Raw genomic sequence first — 19371 nt, forward strand, 5'->3', positions numbered from 1 at the left:
GTCATTTTCTTTCCCCTTTTCCTTCGAGGCAAAGGAAAACACACGGAATGTGGGTAAATAATGATTTTAAAGCGACCGTATTATATGTTGAGTCTTTGCTCCTGCCCTGTGCTGTTTTGAGCCAAACCTCTGACTGCCAGAAGCTGGGAATGGAGGACAGGGGGTGGATCACTTGGTAATTGCTTGTTCTGGTCGTTCCCTCTGAGGCACCTGGCCTTGGCCACTGTTGGAAGCAGGGGCACCGGGAAAGGGGCGGGGGGCATGGCCCTCCCACTTTTTGAAAATGGACGGGCCTGGCCTATCCACTTTTCACCATGGCCCCCCGAGGCCTCGCCCCCCTGGCCAGGCTAGCAGCATCACCTCACGCTACGGACCCTCACCAGCCTGGGGTGTGGGGGCCAAGAGTAGCTCCTGACCTGTGTCCTTGCCCTCCAGGTCCCCCACCCAGGGCAGGTGGAGAACAGGTTGCTCCTCACAGCTGTTAGCCAAAAGGGCTCGTTTCCCCCTGGAGCTTACCTAATTACACCAAGGAGGCACGGAGACAGGGAGACAAGTACCACACCCTTTATTGATCGGTCAGCTGAGCGGGTGTTCCTCTCGGCTAGTGCCAGAGAAAGAGACACACCTTTCATGGCCAAGCGGCCTACCTTTATACCCCGAAACAAACAACTTAGCCTACGTTTGTCTACGTCATTTGGTTGACCTGTAGAACCTGTACATGCATCTGTTAGGGGATAATTGGATATGCAGGATACATATATCATTTTGTGGGGGTTACAAGAGACATACAGCTGTTGAGGATACATTTGTCATTCTGAAGGGGACACAAGGTACATCCGTTGACCCTTTGTACTAGATACTTTGGATGGATACATGTGAACGCAGCTGCATACACTTGGGGAGCCAACATATACTTGGGGAGCCAAACAAAACTGATAAGCGAAATAGCTGACTTAGGTAGATACACGGCCTTCAGTCTAATGAGTTCTGTAAGCTTTCCAACACAGTTTGGACAAGCATAACATAACTTTGGTTTACTCAGGCCTAATACGGAAAGGCTTCATTAGCACTATGATTTTCCAACAACTCCCCCCTTTGAGAATACTCACCAAACCTTTTGGCTGAGTTTTCTCACACTTTGAGGCCAAAAAGCAATGAAGCTCTGCAGAAATATTTACAACTGCTCTTTTAAGCTTAGTCACCCCCAACCCAGGAATGAATGCATGGACAAAAGAGTGGAACCTTGTTCATTGAACAACTAAGGGATTGGGGCACTGACTATAACTCAGGTAGGCATACCTAATGGTTTAATTTCCCAGATGTCTCAGTGAATAATTTAGTCCCATATGCATCCTCCCCATGGACCCGGCAGGATTCGGTATGTGGTAGCCACACCCACCCTAACCGGTTCATATGCTTGGAAGGAGCACTGTAAATGTTCACACTTCCATCCAGAAAGTGTCCAAATATGTTTCCATGACCACAGATCAGATGGTACTTCAGATGTGTCTGTAAGGGCAGTGGGCCAAGTCTGGTGCTCAAGATTACTCCAAATGGCCATCAGCTGGTCATTCAGGAAATCCTGGATTTCTAAACATACTAGATCCCACTGCAATGCCTTCCCAGTCTTAGTGATATTTAACACCATTTCTGTCAGTAACTTCTGGGTCATAGAACTAAGGGTGGAAATGACATGTAACTTACCAACTCCAGCCTATACTTAAGATAGCTGAGCTTCAAAAATAAGGCTAGTGGCCTTTTCTAGTTGGTCCAATTTCTTAGCATATTCTTGGCTTTGAAAAATAATTCAGATGACTGCAACACTATTGGCCCCAGCCCACAGGGATCTGGTCAATTCCCCTTTCTCCAGAGGAAATAACCCAGGCTCTTTGTTGTGCTAATCTAATGGCAGCCCCTTGTGAGCAATCTGGGTATGTAAAAGTGATCTGAAAACTGGATAAAGGCAATGTCATTTAAAATCCAATTAGGGAGGGCAATACATACTAAAGGATTTATCCAAAACACAGGGCGCAGCCTGTAGAATAAACCCCAAAATTCAATTAATACCACATTTCCAAACAGGATCCCACAAGTTTCTTCCTGCCAGTGTAGAATTTTTGTTTCTTTACCAGGGTCAGTTCTCAATGTCCTTTTTAGTCAGGAATTCCTGGACTTTGGCAATGTCAGTGGAGTGAGTGTTTTTTTTCTTCTTTCCCCAAACAGTTGTAGTTCAGCATTCTACAGGGGAGGGATTAGGAATACACCAGCCTGTAATGGTTTTTGATTCTTCTAGAAAAGTTCAAAGGCACAGTAGGTCTGTCAGCGGACAAGGGAGAGGTTAGCTAGCACGTCACCTTGTCCTTTTTCCCTGCTGTCCAGAAGGCACAGTGGAGCTAGAAGAAGGAATAGGCTAATCATATAGGAGAGTTCTCCTTATGTGGACGGGTCTTTTTGCAGTGAGAATCATGGGTCCAAGCAATCAGTCTTTGGCACTTCACAGCGGTGTTGGTAATCAGCAGGACTCACTAAGGGCCTTTCCAGCGTGGAGCCAAAGCAGTCTTTCGTTGGTGGACCTGTACATTGATCCGGTCTCCAGGTTCCATGGAGTGGCAGGGCTGCTAGGGTCTTCGGGTAGTGCGTCTTTACCTGTGTAAAAAGGAAACCTAACACATTGCATTAGTGTCTTTGCAGATTGTACAGCCCCCCTTTTCTGGTTGTTAGCCAAGTGTCCTTGAACGAAGTCAATGTATCTTTTTTTTTTTTTTTTTTTTTTTTTTTTTTTGACTGAGCTTGCTAGTTAAAGTTTTTCTCATTTAACTCGTTCTTTTTCCTTTTCCCCTTTTTGGCTTCCTTTTTTAACCTACAAAGGAAACTTTTACTTTTTACTTATACACCTTTTGTTAACAATGAACACATACACATTGCTGTTATACAGTACATTAGTCTTATTATTTAATGTATGCCACATATACCCTTCTACTAAAATAACCTTATTAGAGAGCTTTGGAACAACAAGCCAGGACAAGCACACCCACTTTGATGAGTTCATTCAATACAACCTCTAGTTCAATAGCTTCCCACCATCCCCAGCCCTCTGGCTAGAAATCTGAGGTAGCCAGAAGGATCACATGTACAATATGGGGAGTGGGTTAACTTTCCATGCCCTTGCTTCCAAAGACTGTTAGTATGCAATTTGGCCAATGCAGTTTTTTCTTTTACTTAAGAAAATACATAAGACTTTAGTATATCACATTTTTCTGATGTATTCAAACACTTTGTATTTTAAGTTGAACAAAACAAATATCTGCATTTTAATTCAAGCCTTCTGCTTTATTTCAAACCAGACCATCCCATGAAAATATTAATCACAACAATTTGGCTACAAGACAAACACCACAAGACAGAACATAGAACACAAAACTTAATTTTTACTCTGCCAGTAAATCACGATACGTTGAATGCTGTTCAGCTGGCATTAGTTTTCTTTGATTATCTGAAAGACCAAAACAGAGGTCTACCCCTTCTGGGCAGTCAATTATTGCTTAAAATATACAAATACCCTTGTTGATTTCAGGCAAAACAAGGGAATTATCCCATATTGTCTTATATGTGTTTCATAGACAGCCCAGATTTCAGTGGCTTTTACCTTATCAGTTAGATAATTTGCATTAATACAGATGCTTTCTGGCTTGCTTTTTACTTTTAACTCCTGCTTTTAAACACTGAAAGAAAACATCACCACTTATAGTGCCTTAGAGCCTAATAAATTTTCATTTACATAGCACTGTATAGATTCTTCAGCTAATTCAACAAAATTGTTCATAGCCAAATGATTACAATCTAATAATTTCTTTGCCTGAATTTATTTACAAACATTTAAAAAAAACACCAAGAACTTTTCTCTTTAGCATTTTTACAAAGTTCAACTACTATTCCCTCCAGCAACTACAGAGTTAACTTTTCACTCTCCTTCAAATCACTTGCTCTTTCCTTATATCACTTGCTTGGCTCCCAACAGCCACTTACCAATTCAAATCACCATTCCAAATATCATTCTGAGTATTTGAAATCCCCATGCTTACACTCACTTACTTCTTCCTTCCACGAGACCCTCAAAAGTTTCCAACCTGTTCTCCAAGCTCTCTGTCTGTTGCCTGGCCGCCTGGGCCCGATCCTTTTTTTTTTTTTTTTTTTTTTTTTTTGGCGCTGAACCGTTTCTTTCATGGGCTTCTGCCCCCACCCTTCTGGTTTTTTTCCTAAAACATTTTATTCACAAGACGACCCGAGTCCTCCCTCGTGAGGCTCACCACCTGAGCAAAACGCATGGCCCACTGGCGTTAACTATTTAATTGCCTCTTGTAGCAAACACACTGCTGTTACGGCATATGCTGAGCACGAATGGTTACATTTTAACAAGTCCCTGAAGGACTGGTACTTGCTTAGCCAGGGCTTCCTTTTCTCCAACTACTCTATTGCCCAGTCCTGCTACGACTGGGGGTAGATTCACCTGCCACCCTTCCTGGTCAACCAGGGTGGAGAGAGGAATGCTAAACCCTTCTCCAGTTCTCAGACTTACTGCAGCTGAGAATGGGCACACCTTTAATTATGCAATCCTCAACATATAACACCAACAGAACCAAATAAAACAAACATAAAACAACAAGGGTAAAACAAATAGATGGTGTAAATTCTGCAGGGTTCCCCCATTCTCTATTGCTCACCAAACTGTGACAAATTTCTGTTACCAATTATCCCTCATGTCAGGTGATCAAACTGACACTGCAGGACGTTGCAGGAGGATAGAGAAAATACACCATATAACCAAATTTTAAAGCTTCATTAAAATGATAAAACAACAATGGAGAGTGTTGGGAATGCTTCCACATCACTCATAAAAAATACGAATGCCCCATACTTACACATATCCAGACTGGCCACGTCTGTATATAACATTCAGAAAAGGGGAATAGGTGGACGGGAGATTATCCTGTATACAGCTTGTTCAGAATTTCCAACATGCTTCCGCTCTTGGGAGGGCTGTTCTTTTACACCCTGGAATCTCCTGCGGTGTCTCTTTCAGAGATTCTAGTCCAGGTCAGCTACCTCTGGCTTCTCCAGTGTCACCAAGCCACACCAGCACCGGCATCCGTCACAAAGTCAGACTGTTGGATCTCACCAAACAGTTAAGCTTTGCAAATGTAATCTCAGTTCTGTAACTTGTACTGCCTTTGGTTTGCTTGACCTTGAGCATAAAACAACTTTCTCTTTTTATCTCTGGGCGAAGCTGAGTTTTAAATTAACCCGTTTCTAGACAAATTGCTCACACTGTGTCAGAGGCTTTTCTTTGGTGATTAAAAGCTCCTCTGAGATATATGATCTTATCTAGATTAAAGGTACCTTTTAATGGGCATTGTTTAGATGGATCTTCACGCGTATAAAGATTCCAATTCTCTAAATACCTGCAGGTTTTAGAACCATAATGTACGTACATATAATATGCTGGGGTACCCTTAGGGGGTGAGGTGGAATGTTTAGACTGTCCCTTACCCACACGGAAAAGAAGGGGGGGGGGAGAGAAGATGGGTTCACACGCTCCTAGACCCGATTACAGTTTTGGCTTCCAGCATACCAATAGAACAAGAAACAAAAGTACCCCTACCAAAAAGAAAAGCCAGCCCTGGGGCTGTTCTAAGTCCCAGTAATTGTTCAGCACGGCCCACGGACTCGTGGAGTTAATGGAATTATTCATTAGCCGTGTCTGAACCTAGGTACCTTAACCAGAAAGCTTTTACCCACACTCACCTTCCTATTTGTGGGTTCCTTTACCATTAGGGGCCCAAGGTCCCAACCCTCACTCTTCGGGGGCGTTAATCCTCAAACCCAGGAGGTAACGCACTTACCACGCCCGGAGTGGCCACGTCTGGCAGGTGGACTCCCCTCTTCTGGTACTGTCTTGCCTCCGTGTCGTCTGGAGTTCTCTGTGGAGGGGGCGTAGCCGTCCCGGCCGATTGCGGCGACCCGGAGCTTGAGCAAACCAATAGCTCAAGGTGGCCACTCTCCTGAGCCGTCCTCGGCCGCCGGTCAGCGCCCCCAACAGGGAGAGAAGTCCCATCTGGAGTCGCCATTTGTTAGCCAAAAGGGCTCGTTTCCCCCTGGAGCTTACCTAATTACACCAAGGAGGCACGGAGACAGGGAGACAAGTACCACACCCTTTATTGATCGGTCAGCTGAGCGGGTGTTCCTCTCGGCTAGTGCCAGAGAAAGAGACACACCTTTCATGGCCAAGCGGCCTACCTTTATACCCCGAAACAAACAACTTAGCCTACGTTTGTCTACGTCATTTGGTTGACCTGTAGAACCTGTACATGCATCTGTTAGGGGATAATTGGATATGCAGGATACATATATCATTTTGTGGGGGTTACAAGAGACATACAGCTGTTGAGGATACATTTGTCATTCTGAAGGGGACACAAGGTACATCCGTTGACCCTTTGTACTAGATACTTTGGATGGATACATGTGAACGCAGCTGCATACACTTGGGGAGCCAACATATACTTGGGGAGCCAAACAAAACTGATAAGCGAAATAGCTGACTTAGGTAGATACACGGCCTTCAGTCTAATGAGTTCTGTAAGCTTTCCAACACAGTTTGGACAAGCATAACATAACTTTGGTTTACTCAGGCCTAATACGGAAAGGCTTCATTAGCACTATGATTTTCCAACACAGCTGCCCGGCTGTGTGGTCTTACCATGGCCGGGCTGTGGCTCTGAGGCCCGGTTCCCCAGCCGGAGCCAGATTCAGGTAAGAGCCACACTGGTAGCTGTGAGGGGGCTGCAAACACTCCACCTGCCCTGTATGGTGGGGCCTGCACCGCAGGGACACGGGCCAAAGCTGCTCTTGGCACCCCCATCCCAGTGGGTGGAGGGTCTGCGGCTCCCAGCCTACTCTGGCTTCCGGCTTGGCCAGGGTCAGGGCCTTGGGCAGAAGGGGTGGTGCCATGGAGGGGGAGGGGGTGGAGGCCCCTGGTCCTCCTCTTTTGGGCAGGAGAAGACCAGGATACTGGGCTAGATCAGGCATGGGCAAACTTTTTGGCCTGAGGGCCACATCTGGGTGGGGAAAGTGCAGTGCCATGAATGTGGGGCTGAGGCAGGGGGTTGGGGTGCGGAAGGGAGTGTGGGGTGTGGGATGGGGTGCGGTGTGCAGGAAGGGGCTCAGAGCAAAGGGTGCGGGGTTCAGGAGGAGTGTGGGGTGCAGGAGGGGTGTGGGGTGCAGGAGGGGGCTCAGGGCAGGGGGTTGGGGTGCTGGAAGCAGCTCAGCACAGGGATTTGGGGTGCAGGCTCTGGCCTGGCGCTGCTTATGTCGAGCGGCTCCGGGATGGCAGCGGGGCTAAGCCAGGCTCCCTGCCGGCCCTGGCCCCACGCCGCTCCCAGAAGTGGCCAGCATGTCTGGCAATGGCCCCTGGGGGTGGAGTGGGGCAGGTGGCTCCCGGTGCACTGCCGTCACCTGCAAGTACCACCTCTGAAGCTCCCATTGGCCGCGGTTCCCCATTCCCAGCCAATGGGAGCTGCAGGGGGCGGTGCCTGCAGGCACCCCTCTTTGCCCCAGGGGCTGCAGGGAGATGCTGCCAGCTGCTTCCGGGAACAGTGTGGTGCCAAGGCAGGCTGGGAGCCTGCCTTAGCCCTGCTGCACTATGAGACTGGCAATCCCACAGGCCGAAGTGAAAGCCCCAGGGGCCGTAGTTTGCCCTCCCCTGGGCTAGATGGAATATTGGTCTGACCCAGTGTGGCTGTTCATAAGAACGGCCATACTGGGTCAGACCAAAGGTCCATCTAGCCCAGTATCCTGTCTGCCGACAGTGGCCACTGTCAGGTGCTTCAGAGGGAATGAACAGAACAAGTAATCATCAAGTGATCCATTCCCAGCTTCTGGCAAACAGAGGCTAGGGACACCGTCCCTGTCCATCCTGGCTAATAGTCACTGATGGACCTGTCCTTCATTAACTTACCTAGTTCTTTTTTGAACCTCTTATAGTCTTGGCCTTCACAACATCTTCGGGCAAAGAGTTCCACAGGCTGACTGTGTGGTGGGTGATGAAATATTTCCTTTTATTTCTTATGTTTTGCTGAAGTTTCTTGTTTCCTTTGCTCTTGTCTTCTGTTCGTAATTCCCCCAGCTCTTTGCATCTGTTACTTTGCATCCTGTGGCTTGGCATTCTGGGAGTTCCCAGAAAGTGGTTAACTCTGGAAAAGGAACCTGTTGGATCTTAGGAAGGTTCCCTGGGGATAGAACAACACAAGGCTGGAAACCTCGCAAGCCAGCGATGACAACTTAAGAAACATAGCTGTAGATCTATTCTACATGCTTGAATTGAAATGTTGCATAAGCAGCCCGGCTAGCTCAGTCGGTAGAGCATGAGACTCTTAATCTCAGGGTCGTGGGTTCGAGCCCCACGTTGGGCGCAGCGAGTTCCTTTTTCTAAAAAAATAGTGCGAGGTGTTTTAACCATATCTTCCCTGGAAGTAAATGTCTGTCTGTAAAAATGGTTGTTTCAACCATCTTCCTATTTTTTTAAAGAAAGCAAAGAGACAGAGACAGACAGAGAGAAGCCAGATGCCAGTTCCTGCGCCAGGAGTAATGCCACCCTGTTTCTTACAATCGAAAAATAATATTCTGATCTCCTTTTCTTTCTTTTTCTGTCTCAGCTAGAACAGAAAAACAGACCAGCTGCAATTCCCTGCCATCCTTTGTCTCAGTTGACTGGGTTGATTATTAAGGGGGGATTGCTCTGGAGACAAACAGCTGAGGGATAACTTGAATCACAAGAAAAGGTTCAGCAACAAAATTAGCAAATATCATTTTTCTCTCCGGCAAAATGGAAAAAAGGTGGTGTGTTGATTGTTCTTTTTCCTGTGCATTTATTAAACATGCAATCAATTATATTTGAAACAGCAGAATCTAAAATAAGACTATGTTAAAAATTTTGCTTTATTATTATTATTTTTTTTTTAAGTGCTTGAAACAAATGGCTCCCACAACTTCAGTAGATTTGCCCCAGGGCTGCCTTTGGCCTAACACTCATTAAGGATTTCAGAAAAACAAAAACACCTCTTGGATTTATATTGATGTGCATTGCAGTGTCCTTTATACTGTTTCATTTTTATAAATATTTATAGAGTAGACTTGTGTTCGTTAAAGTTCCTAAAGGGAGACTGAAGTTAATTTTATTTGAAACTGACTAAATTTTGTATCCAGTTTTTGAGGGAACAGCCATTAACTGGCACAACCTAAACTTTTTTTCTTTAATGAGGATTTATTGAGCTCCCCTTCTGATGTAAGTTTTATAAATGTAGTTTCAGGATGAGAGAATCTGACTAAACCAACTGACTATAACAGGAACAATGAAATTGACTAGACACAAACTTGTCAAAGGCAACAAGTGAACACACTGAACAAAAAAGAAAAGTAAGATTGAATAATGCCCGCATATTTAACATATTTTATCCTCTATAACATATTTTTGTTATGATTTACTGAAGTTGCTTCTGATTCACCAAAACTACCTGGGAAATAAATGGAGAGTGGCGTATTTGGTTAAATGTTGAAACTGCTTTTAGTTTAGCAGAAGTTGAATAGCATTAGAAAACCGGTAGCTGCCAATCCCTATACTAGCATGTTACTTTTTCAAAGCCATGGGCTTGTATCCCAGTAGGGAATGAGTTTTATTCCGTACAGCAGTGGTTTTCCCACACAAAACCCTATTTTAAAACCGAAAGGATTAATTTGAATATACTTTCCGTTTATTCTTTAACATGATCCACTTTTAATTGTCATAAAGCTGATACCGTAAATAATTAAATTCTCAATCTTCCGTCTGTACAAGTCCTGTGTATTCACTTTCAAACCCATCAGCCCTCGGTGTATTAACCGGTGTATTACATGTCTCTTATCATTTAAAAACAGCTACATACAGAGTTGATCCTTAGACTCCTTCGGGGCAGGGTTGCTTTACACTGAGTGTATCTGGATGCTGGAGTTTTCAGGCTTATCCTGTGTGCGTTGTTGTTTCCCCGTGCGTTTGCATGTTTTCTGCTTGGATCCTGAGGAGGCTCAGGTATGTGTCTCAGTTCTGATCCGCCAAAAGTGTCTATACGGTTATATCTGACTTGGAACTTTGAACCATCCAGGTGTATTTTTTGTAACCTTCCTGTGTGATTCAGGTCCTCTCAATTCAGGTGCTGACTGCACCAAGAAAGAGAAGTACAAACAGCCTGGGTTTAAAAGCACCAGCATCCTCTGTATAAAATAGCGAGCAAGACTTTTTTTTTTTTTTAGAAGCGCAGATGTTTTTCACAAAAGGCTTTGTCCTCCCAGTTCTGCTGAAACCAGGTACTTGTGGGACTGAATTGCCTGGATGCTGAGGGATTCTAGCATTTTGCACAGCTGTTGTGTTTCAAATCCGCTGCTGAGACAGTTACAGGTACCTTGTCTGGACTCCGAAGACGCCAGATGTGTTCACGATGACTGCTGTCAGGTTTGATAGACACCAGGCGCTTGTACCAGTCATCCTGCTGGATGAATTACTTTGACTGGATTCTGCCACTTGTGTCACACTTGTGCCCTGATTCCTGACTGTATCCCGGCTGTTTCACACTGATCACCCTTCAATTTTGCCACCAACGGGCGTTTTCAAACTTTCTGCCCCCTGCATTCTTCCAGGTCTAAGTGGTGCCCACATCTGGCTGGACGCTGGTCTTTGTTTAGCAGCCATGCTGCATGCACGGGTGTGAATGAAGGGGAATGTTACACAGGGGGAAATAAAGCAGCTTCTGTGGGAGGTGCCTTTTAAACAGCGGCCTGTGTGTTTTCTTATCTAGCAGCAGGGAAACATCAGCCCTTGGCCAGAACTGGCCTGCAACTCTCACACCAATGGCTGTAGCCGTTGTAAAGAAAGACGCAGCCAGCTGGTTTCTGTAGTGTAGTGGTTATCACGTTCGCCTCACACGCGAAAGGTCCCCGGTTCGAAACCGGGCAGAAACAGCAGTCACCTTTTTTTCTCCCAGAGAACGGGTTTTGTTTTGCAGCCTTTCTTCGGGCACCTTCATTGCTAGGAATTGCCATATTTCTCCACCTTCGTCTTCCCAAAGGGATAGTTCACGGCAGATCTGTAATCAGCGTGTCCCTAAGCCTCCTGAAGCGCAGCAGACTAACTGAAAGGATGTGCTACAACTTGATGCAATATTTAGGTGTCTTTGATTTTGTCCAGAATTGCTCAGTTGACTTTCAGTGGGATTTGTGTCCCAGTAATGGTGCTGACTGTTGTTTTGGGAGGACATGAGCGCTGGGCTGTGGGTCCCAATAACAGAGAAATAACCCGACCTTGGGTATCGACCAGCGTTTTCTTTGCCTTTAGATTATGCGTTAAACTGGAAGGGGAATAAAAGGCTTGGAGACAAATTGAAGGAAAGGGGCTTCCTGGTTATCGACAAGTTCATTCAGACAGGGAGCAAATAGTCTTATAGTTCTCACGCTGCAAACCGGTTTGTGAAATCACGGCCTGTGTGGTTCGTGGGTGTATAGGGGAGGGGGGTTAATCCTCAGCATTTTTTGCTGGATGACCTTTATTATGGTCAAATTCTGAACTCAACCTGTTTTCCACTTTATCTTGGCAGATATGTTCACAGTGGCTGCCTGAGTCTTTCTGGACACCGATTTCCCCCCCACCGCAATGATCATTCGCCTTGCACTGGGATCCATGTGTTTTCACCATTATTTCCCCTGCCGTGGGTCCATGTGAGTTCAACAATTCTTTTTCTTGCAGCAAGATCCATGTGTTCTCTCCTCATCCGTTAGAGTTTTTTGTCTACATACGTTGTAGCTCTCCTCCCCCCCATGATCACTCCTCCTGCACTGGGATCCATGTGTGTTACCATTATTTCCCCTATACTAGGATCCATGTGTTTTCACCATTATTTTCCCTGCACTGGAATCATACATACGGTGGCATTCAGGAGCAGCCATTCCTGTTTAAGCATGTGTGGACATTCTTATTCCGGATTAAGGCCCATTCTGTGTAGTTTAACACTGTTGCATACAGGAACAAGGTAATTCTGGACTAAGTTATTCAGGACTATCCCTGAATCACTCCATGGGTTTGCATTGTGTTAGCCCCAGGCGTCTTCACCCTGTTCTTGACTAAATCTTTCCCTGTACAGCCAGGCATTTGGGCAGTGAATTCTCAGGCGTTCAGATGCACACGCGTGTTCACTTTTCAGGGTTTTTTCCCCCAGGTGTTTCCCCAGTTACTGTGTCTGAAATATGTCCTGCATCCCAGCAGGAAGGCAACGTTCATGTCTTCTTCAGCAAACTGCAAATATGGACGGAACTACATGAAGAGTCTAGGGTTAATCCTGGAGAGGGTCTTGTGTCCAGGAATGTTTTCCAGGCGGTCAGCTGGGAGAAGAGGCAAACTCTAACCTGCGGCAAATCAACAGGCAGAGAAACGACAAACCTCTTTCCGAATAATCTCTGCTAAATCTGAAACATTGCAACAGCCGCCCGGCTAGCTCAGTCGGTAGAGCATGAGACTCTTAATCTCAGGGTCGTGGGTTCGAGCCCCACGTTGGGCGCATGTCTTTTCTTTTTTCCCCTGCCACCCTCTCTCTAAGGAATTATTTCTAGATGAGCCCAGGCACATAAAACTGTGCATTTAAAATTGGAACCGTGTTTTGATCTGTCGAAAATAACCCCCCGTAGGCTTTGATCAGCGGAGAAAAAACGTGTCACTGCAATGGGGAAAATCTGAGAAATGAGCAGCTGCTTTTAAGTCACTTTCAGTCACCCTCCCATTCCCTCTGATCACTATCCTGCCCCTCCTGCTGAGATCACTGTCCCCCACCCTCTTCTAGTCCTGTAAAGACAACTGAAATTGAAAACTATTCAGCTACTGGTGGCACAGAAATCTGCCCCCACTGAGGGCTTCATCTTGCCCCACTGAAGCTCAAGAGAGGTTTTCCAGTGTCTTTAAAGGGAAAAGGAGCAGATTAGGGAGCTGAGAGACATTCTGTTTTGACAGGAGCGTGGCCACATCTGAATAAATTGTGGCCTCTCTGATTGGGTGCAGTTAGCTCAGATTATTTGGCTACTGATCCTGGGGTTTAATAGACGCACAGCAGATAAAACAATGTCATAAAGGAAAATAAAATTTAAATATAATACATAACAGGGATCAATAAAGTAAAACAAGGACGACATATGAATGGGTAGAAACATTTTTGAACAAAGGGTTATTTAATTACAAAGCGGGCTTCTGTGAAACATGGATAAAAATGCAAAAATGTTGATTTTTTTTCCAATTTTTATTCGTTTGCCATTTATTTTTTTCAACCTTTATTATCATAGACATTCATGAAAGGCTTTTGTTTTCATGTCATGAAAACTGGCTTTTTCAATAAACATTTTTTTTCTTGTTTTTTTTTTAAATCGTTCAGTTTCAAAGCTGGTTAAAGAGTGACACCTTTGATTCCCCCCCCACACACACACACCCACCATCATTTTTTTTTTAAATTGCCAACCAACTTAATAAACCAAATGAAATAAAGTGGCAAAAATAAATTAATTAAGTGGAAATATTTTTTCCTTAAAAAAGGATACCAAATACTATAACATAAAATATAATGACTAAAGGCCTGATCCAGAATACACACTACCCCATATAGCAATTGGTACCTTGCCCCATAAGCCTGCAAATACTTACACACATGGTAAGTATTTGCTACCTTCATGGTAGCAAAGTTAAACACCTATGTAAGTGGCTGCAGGATTGGATGCTAATTTAATAAAATTGGCTGAGATCCTGCAAAGAGTTAAGCATATGCTCAATCTGCACACTGAGAGCTTCACTGATGGCAATGGGATTATTCAAAGTGTATAAAGTTAATCACAGGTGTGGGTCTGTGCAGCACCAGGGCCATTGTCTATCTAGCGCTGATTCCTTCAGAAAGCCCCAGCTTCACTGTTGCCTCAACAGTATTTCTTCCCACCCCCCTTCTTTCTTTGGTAGCTGGCCACGGGTGCATTTTTGAAGCCCTGTCCTGTGACTGTAGCACAGAACTGCACCGGTTAACAGTCGTGATCAGAAGCATTAATGTGAACGAGAACTAACTGTATCCCCCTGTGTACGGCTTCAGCGATCTGCCGGGTTGAATTTATTCACTCAAGACTGACACAACAAAATTCTTCACAATACACAACCCCCTAAATCTAGGTAATTCCCGTGGTCAACTTCTCACTTGTGCCATATACACATCTGATTACTCCTGGGGGACTTCTGCGCCAAAAAATTAAAAATTCTGCACACAATATCTTAACATTCTGCATATTTTCTTTGTCAAAAGAACACAATATAATCATGCCAGTTTCAATTATTTTGGTAATTTATTTAAAAGTACCTGTCAACAAGTATGTCAACAATACAGACAATAAAAAAGATTCCCCATCGGCAGTACAAAGTTAAAGGAACACCTATGGCAAACCAGTCCACTCAGTCTCCCTCTCCACTCAGAGCCCAGGGATCCAGTGGGAAAACCAGCCTGATGCTGGGTCTTGGGGTTATAGGGAGTTTCCTGCATGCCACGTCCTTCCTCAGGGCATGCCAGGAACCCTCCACTTCTGTCCCCCTCTCCCCAGCAGTGTCTGCTATTCATGAGCTGGAGAGCTGGGCTCTGCAAGGTTCAGCGGCTCCTAGAGGCGGCCAGAAACCCCGCAGCACCAGTTTTGCTGGGGAAAAGGAAATTCTGTGCGGAACATTAATTCTGTGCAAATTCTGCATTGCACAGTGGCACAGAATTCCTCTAGGAGTAACATCTGGTTGCAGGCTTTTTAGGGGGATTTCTCTATGGAACCATCAGGTGTGTCTTCTACGTCCCATGCTATTGGAGAGTTAGCCTCCAACGGGCCACCGCGAAGCTCGTCAGGAGTAGATGGGGACCCATCCAGAGAGCCTTCTGGGGAATCTTCAAAATCAGACTCTGTGTGAGAGTCACCACCGCCTTGCAGGAGCCTGGGGCCGGATTCTGCCTCCCCCATCTCAGACACAACAGCTTGAGAGTCTCCACTAGGGGTCATCTCTTTTTGTTTCTTTCTCCTCATCACCTCTTTAGCCTTTTTTAAAATGTGTACAATGATCCTGGCCCATAACTTTCTAGCGGCCTTCCGTTTATCCCCCAAACATTGACCCCCCATTTGCTTACCCCTCAGCTGATGTGTATCCTCAAGGATGCCCCTTTTACCCGTGCCTCTTTCCACTGCTAGTTGCATCTTCTCAGATCCACCCTCTGGAAAACGGAAGTATTTTTCAAAGGCACCCACAAAAGCTTTAGTATTTTTGATGCTGTTTCCTGTTGTCCTTTCCTTTAGAACCCCTGAGGATACAGCGGCCATCAGCTTTCTAAATGAAGCATCATGTTTTTCCCAAATCTTTTTAGAATAGTGAAGAGCTGTTCTGAGCTTATTGAGGTAGAAGAATAGTTCGTAACAATTTTCAGATACTTCATAAGGAGCTACCCCTGCATCGCAGGAGCTTCCAGTCCTTGGATTTTTATTCGCCACCCCCGAAGTACGTGCTTCCCCATAACCTCCATCTGTGCACAACGCCCAAATCTCCACTGTCTCAGGCTGGGGTGCTAAAGCCAAAGCCCCAGCAAGTCTGAGCCAGCCCTGGTGACCCCATTAAAATGGGGTCATAACCTACTTTGGGGTTCTGACCCACAATTTGAGAACCGCTGGTCTAGAGAGTTTAATGGGACTGTCTGTGACACTGTGGTCAGACTCTTATAGCGATCCATGAGTTTACGTTTGTTACCAGCTTGGTGAACTCTAATTATAGAGCACACCACCAGCTTGGGGTGTCTGCCTTGTTTTTGACAGTCTGCCCTGAGGTCATCACTCACAGTCGGCAGACAGCATCACCAGCTCAATTACATGAATTTGAAAACATTTGGACTCGATTTCTGGATACATTTGGGTAAAAAACCAGTGAGACTACTGACAGAATGCCTGGCCTTCATTCCCCGTAGCCTCCCTAGCCCCCTTCTTCCCTGGTTTTCCTGTTTACGGGTATCTTGTATTTTACGCTCGTAGCACCCACCCTACTGTGTTATGTCTATGTCAGGGATTGACAACCTTTGGCCCGTGGCCTGCCAGGGAAAGCCACTGGTGGGCCAGGCCGGTTTGTCTACCTGCAGTGTCCGCAGGTTCTGCCGATCATGGCTCCCACTGGCTGCAGACGTGGTTTGGCATCCCAGGCCAATGGGGGCTGTGGGAAGGGCGGGTTGCCAATCCCTGGTCTACGTGGCACCATTTGGTTTTGTATCGGCTGGTCTTGCAGCTCTGAGCTGTAAAACTGTATAATTCTGTTGGAGAACCTGTGCAGCGTGTTGGATTCAGAATCATACACAAGCTGTAACTCACGTACCTTTATGTGCTTTTTTATTGGTTTTGTTTTATACATGAAAACAAACAAAAAATGAATCTCACCTCCAGACACACACAACGGTTCTCTTATTCCTGAAACAGAGTTTCCAGGCAGGAAGTGATTCCAGACTAGCGATTCCAGTCAATTTCTCTGTATAGATGTGTCCTTAGCAAGTAAGGTCCAGATTTTAAAGATACTTAAGGACCTAGAAATCAACTGGTGTTAGGCACCTGAACACTTTGGAAAAGCCCAGTAGACTCCTAGCTGCATCTTTAGGCATCTAAATACCTTCTGCAACCCAGCCCTAGTAGCCTGCTACTTACCAGCAGTAGCGGGGGGCTGTATTTTCAGTGCTGAAGGTCCTTTGTCCAACCCTCTTCAGTGATTATGGTGCTTGTATGCATGTGGCCATAGGCAGGGGCTATACAGGCACTGGAAAACGTAAGGTTTTTTTCATAGGTGTAGTTTGACGTCTATATTTGGAGAAGGGGGGCCTTGGGCCAGCTTCATGCGGCAGAGCCTGGGGAGGGAGCGCCACCTCCACCCCCGGCTCACCTCAGCAGGCCACCCAGCCTGTCAGAGATTGGGGGTGGGGGCACAACCAAAAACTGTAACTCAAAGTGGGGAGGGGGGGGGGTCTCAGCTCAAAAAGTTTGAAAACCGCTCAGCAGGGGCACTGGAATGCACAGGGGGGAGGGGCGTGGCCCTGGCACTTTTAAAAGTGGGCGGGTCTCACTTTTTATGGGGCCATAAGGAGGAGCGATTGGGGAGAGGGGGTGGAAAGAAGCATGCAGGTCGCAAGGCCTCTGGGGAAGGGGCGGCATGGGAGGGCAGGGACATGGTTTGGGCGCCCCCACTTTTAGGCAGCTGGAGAGACAATGGAAGACCCAACAACCTTTTAATGGCTGGCAACCAAGGCAAGCAGAGTCATTGATGAACCAAAAAACCAAATCCTTTACCTGGGGTCTAATTCTGATACGACGGAGTGGTCTAAAATCCTACACAGATGATTTTATGAACACGGAACACTTTGCTTCCCATAGATTGAGAAATGAGGGATTCTCAGGCCGGGAGACCATGGCGATGGGTCAGTATAAGAACCCAAAGGAATAGAATATCTTACACACTACAGAGGAAACTTGGAGACAAACAAGAATTTCATTTGTCAGGTCCCCTCCACCAAACAATACTGAAAGTTCAACAACAACAAAAAAGTCCTTTCTTTGTTGGCTGCTGGGAACTTTTGAATAACTTCATACTTCCTATTAGGTGCCTAAATGGAAGAAGTTGGGTGCTGAGCAATTTTGAAAATCCATCCATCTGGGAATAATTATTGGTAACCTGAGCAGGGTCTGAATGGGCTCTCCCTTGACATCTAGTGCTGAGCAAGAGAAGAGGATTTCAGGAGCTGACCTTGTTTGCATGGGCACACCCACCCTGCCTAAGTGCTCAGCATGATGGGACTGCTTTGCCTGAATGATCACTTTTGGCTGGTGTTGGATCACAAGTCACTTTGTTACCGGAGGCAGGGGCACTAAAGCGTTGTTATCCTTGTTGTGTGAATCAAGGGCAGTAGAACTGTGCTTGGCATACTCTGAGTGAGGGCCTCACCCTCACCTAAACAACACTCACTAAACAGCAGGGGACATGGGTACCAAACCCAACCCCCCTGGCATTAAAAGGGTAGAGTCTAGTCCTATTCCCCCTCTCAGTTCTTCACTATGTGGTAATAAACTGATTAAGATTCAACTGGGAGCCTTGTTGCACACCAGCAGAAATGAAAGCACTGGTGACTAGGGCCCTACTAAATTCATAGTCCATTTTAGTCAATTTCATGACCATAGGATTTTAAAAATAGTAAATTTTATCATTTGAGCTATTTAAATATGAAATTTCATGATGGTGTAATTGTAGGGGTCCTGACCCAAAAAAGGAGGTGTGGGGTGGTTATAAGGTTATTGTAGAGGGGGTTGTGGTGCTGCTATCCTTACTTTTGCGCTGCTGCTGGCGGGGCACTGCCTTCAGAGCTGGACAGCTGAAGAGTGGTGGCTGCTGGCCGGGAATCCAGCTCTGAAGGTAGAGCTGTCACCAGCAACAGCATAGAAGTAAGGATGGCATGGTATGGTATTGCCACCCTTACTTCTGCACTGGTGCTGGCAGGGTGCTGCCTTCAGAGCTGGGTGCCTAACCAACAGCCACTGCTCTCTGGCTGCCCAGCTCTGAAGGCAGCGCAGAAGGGTGGCAATACTGTGACCCCTTTAAAATAACCTTGTGACCCCCCTGCAACTCCCTTTTGGATCAGGACCTCTCAGTTTGAGAAACACTGGTTTCCCCCATGAAATCGGTATAGTATAGGGTAAGCGCACAAAAGATCAGATTTCAAAGCAAGGTTGTTCCCCTCCCCTATCCCCACCAGTTGGCAGGTGCAGGGCCGGCTTTAGGAAGTGCGGGGCCCAATTCGAACCATTTCGACGGGGCCCCGGCAGGGATGACTTAAAAAAAAACAAAAAAACTACACATGTAAAAAAACAAGTGGGGCTTGTACTCACCGGGCGGTGTTCTGAGTCTTCGGCAGCACTTCGGCGGCGGTTCCTTCACTCGCTCCAGGTCTTCGGTGGCACTGAAGGACCCACCGCCGAAGTGCCACCGAAGACCCAGAGCGAGCAAAGGACCCGCCGCCGAAGTGCCGCTGAAGACCCAAAGCGCCGCCAGGTGAGTAAAAATTAAAAAGGCGCCTCTAGCCAGGGAAGGGATTCTCACTGGGTGCGGGGCCTGATTCGGGGGAATTGGTGGAATAGGACTAAAGCCGGCTCTGGGCAGGTGAACTCCTGAAGATGACCTCTGAACTTTGGCTCTTCACTAAGGACAACAACTATGACTGTGGTGTGGTG

The 19371-nt window shown here is 46.1% G+C and overlaps 3 non-coding genes across 3 annotated transcripts; all 3 read left to right on the forward strand.

Annotated features, from left to right (window-relative positions):
- Nucleotides 1-8395: 8395 nt before the first annotated feature.
- Nucleotides 8396-8468, forward strand: TRNAK-CUU. Its single transcript has one exon. It is a non-coding gene; the product is annotated as a tRNA-Lys (tRNA).
- Nucleotides 8469-10973: 2505 nt separating this feature from the next.
- TRNAV-CAC lies at nucleotides 10974-11046 on the forward strand. Its single transcript has one exon. It is a non-coding gene; the product is annotated as a tRNA-Val (tRNA).
- A 1516-nt stretch (nucleotides 11047-12562) lies between these two features.
- TRNAK-CUU lies at nucleotides 12563-12635 on the forward strand. The gene has a single exon. It is a non-coding gene; the product is annotated as a tRNA-Lys (tRNA).
- The last annotated feature ends 6736 nt before the right edge of the window (nucleotides 12636-19371 follow it).

Source organism: Mauremys mutica, chromosome 12 (genome assembly GCF_020497125.1).
Source record: "Mauremys mutica isolate MM-2020 ecotype Southern chromosome 12, ASM2049712v1, whole genome shotgun sequence".
Lineage (NCBI taxonomy): Eukaryota > Metazoa > Chordata > Testudines > Geoemydidae > Mauremys > Mauremys mutica.